The 2,702-nt window shown below is 32.8% G+C and overlaps 1 protein-coding gene across 1 annotated transcript in view; it reads right to left on the minus strand.

The window, feature by feature from the left end:
- Positions 1-2,702, minus strand: part of LOC105819659 (CUB and sushi domain-containing protein 3) — a gene marked incomplete at both ends in the record, with an annotated part of 761,280 nt that overhangs the window by 131,814 nt on the left and 626,764 nt on the right. The gene's annotated exons all lie outside the window — the stretch shown is intronic.

The raw sequence follows: 2,702 nt of genomic DNA on the forward strand, positions 1-2,702 counted from the left end.
AATTGAAATTAGAGATATTTTTATATTACTTTAATTTTTACAAATACCTCCTAAATATTGTTTATGCTCTTCATTACTGAAAATTTTAGTAGTTATTAGATCTGCTGCTAGAACTTAATTTAATTTAATGCATTAAGAAGCACATATATCCTTACATTACAAATGTTCTTTTCAAATATAGTTTTTATATACTATTAGTATAATAACTGTCTTAAAATATCATTTCCGTTTCAAGCCTATGTGCTTTGTTTTAATTTATGCACTCAAAAAGATGATTCTAAGAAGAGGTCCATAGGCTTGATCAGAGTGCACAAAAAGTTTAGGAAACCCTATTCTAATTAGATTACTCCCAAACCATCAGTCTTTCTCTTTGTCATTCTCTGTCTATTCTTTCCCTCAAGAGAGTTTGGCTCTGAGATTTTTGCTTTGGCCTAACAAGAACTGGAAAATATTAGTTGCATAGGAGTACCATTTCTTTCTTGTCCTTTAGTTCCTTTCTTAACAGGATAATTCAGTTCTTCCCTGAATTATAAAGGTCCCAAAACTCAGGTTTGGAACTTGGGGAGAAATATTCAGTCTTAGGGTTGGCTTAAGCTTGAGGCTATTTAGAACAACAGCCTAAATACAGTTCCCACCTTACTCACTTACTCTCCTGTGTAGTTCAGTCTAATTCACTAGTTTTGTGTTTTGGGATTAAGGACCAAATTCCCTGTTGCCCAGAGAGCTCTAATTTATCTTCTTTTAAGCATACATCTCCCTTAGGAATCTTGGAGTGAATGGTTTGCTGGTTGAAGTGTAAGTATAAAATGACAAAATTTTCTTTGTATAACAAAGAGGAGAGAAGGAGAGAACTACTCCCCTCCTTTATAGTGTATCCTTGAAAACATAGTAGGTGTAACTTTTTGATTTTATAGTGCAAGGTCACTACTAGCCTTCTGACCATGAGGACTGCAAACACATACTTCTGAAATTAGTTGAAAGTTCTCACATGAGGTATACCAAAGTCAAGGTACATCAATTTGTCTGTCAAGGACATGAGACATTCTGATTGGTCTTTCTTTTACTTTACTGTATAAATTTGCGTGACATTCTATCTAGTCTTTGTAGTGTCTTTCATAGACTGCCTGCAATGTGCACTGCATTCTAGAGGTGCTTATCCAATGATAAAACTATTTTCTTTCTTTTCTAGGTTTTGTACAGTGAACTCTGTTGGTAGGATTTTTATTTCCCCAACAGAAATAAAGATTTGGCTATCCTTAGATATTTTTTCCTATTACCTAAACTCCATTTTAATTACTACAATTCCTTAATATCATTTGAATCTTGCCGTGACTTTTAACAGTTACTGTTACATACTTTACTTTCTTTTTCTGTAAGTAGAGAGTCACTGAATTGATTCAACTTTCTTTATAAATAATTCTGTTTGTCTTCAAAAACTGAAAACGTATCATGTTTGAAGTCTAACTTACATACAGACTATGTGGTAGTGGAGAACAGGAGCATCTCAGTACAGTGAGAGTCCATGTGACTTCCCATATGAAGACATGGCTTAAATATGAGCCCAAGTCAATGGTCACAAGAAAATACAGGTTAAGCATCCCTAATATGAAATACAAAATCTGAAACTTTTTGAGTGCTGACATGATACTTTGTCATGCTCAAAGGAAATGCTCATTGGAGTATTTTGGATTTTGGATTTTTGGATTAGGGATGTTCAACAAATATACATGATGAAAATATTCCAATATCCTGAAAAAAGTCTGAAATTCAAAACACTTCTGCTGCCAAGCATTTTGGATTAGGGATGCTCAGCCTATATGCTCTGAATTATAGGCATTGATTTGCAAATTGCTTGTTACATGGGTTGCTCTACATAGTATGCTCCAAAATCCATAGCCACAGGGATTTATTTATAATAGTGTTAACAATTTTCTAGACTAGCATGCAGGAGACCAACTGGAGAGATAATGTAAGAGTGCCTGAAAAGTAGCAGGTGCTCAATAACATCAGTATCCTGTCTTGTTTCCTTTTAAATAATACTTTTTATCCTTTTAAACAATACTTCCCCCTACATATGAAAATGAAACATGTTTTGGTTTTATCCCAATGCTACTTCAACTTTTTCAATACAAAATATATTACACTCCTCGATAGAACACAATTTCAACACAATCTGTGTATTTTATCTGTGAACACAATTCCTATGTGCTGCTGATAAAAGGCAGATATTTGATGGTACTCAGAAATAATTTACTACTAGGCCTTTGTTATGAATCCTTAATCTACATGTTTTAATTATAACACAAATTTAAATGATATCAAATGCTAAATGGCTCACTATATTAAATTAGATAATCTCTATATGCATTCATAATGGAATGGGATTCTAGACTTGCTTTATGTCTCAAAAGAATTTTGTAAATCTCAAGGACATTTTAAATAAGGATCTTAGCCCAAGGCAAGTCAGGCTATTTAAAAAGAAGATCTGAAATAGAAGTTATTTATTTCTTTACATACCCAAACAATATGATTTCATTAAAAGTAGGTCATATGAGGTTACTAATTAGAGATAATTCCAAAGTTGGAAAGCTATAATTATGAAATGGACTTTTAATTTTTTTGGTTTGTTTGTTTCAAAGCTTTCTTTCCAGTTGATAAGATAAGAGGGCTCTCCTTTTAAAAGCTTTTTATCATTCCACATA

This window comes from Propithecus coquereli, unplaced genomic scaffold (genome assembly GCF_000956105.1).
Source record: "Propithecus coquereli isolate 6110/MARCELLA unplaced genomic scaffold, Pcoq_1.0 Scaffold494, whole genome shotgun sequence".
Taxonomy (NCBI): domain Eukaryota; kingdom Metazoa; phylum Chordata; class Mammalia; order Primates; family Indriidae; genus Propithecus; species Propithecus coquereli.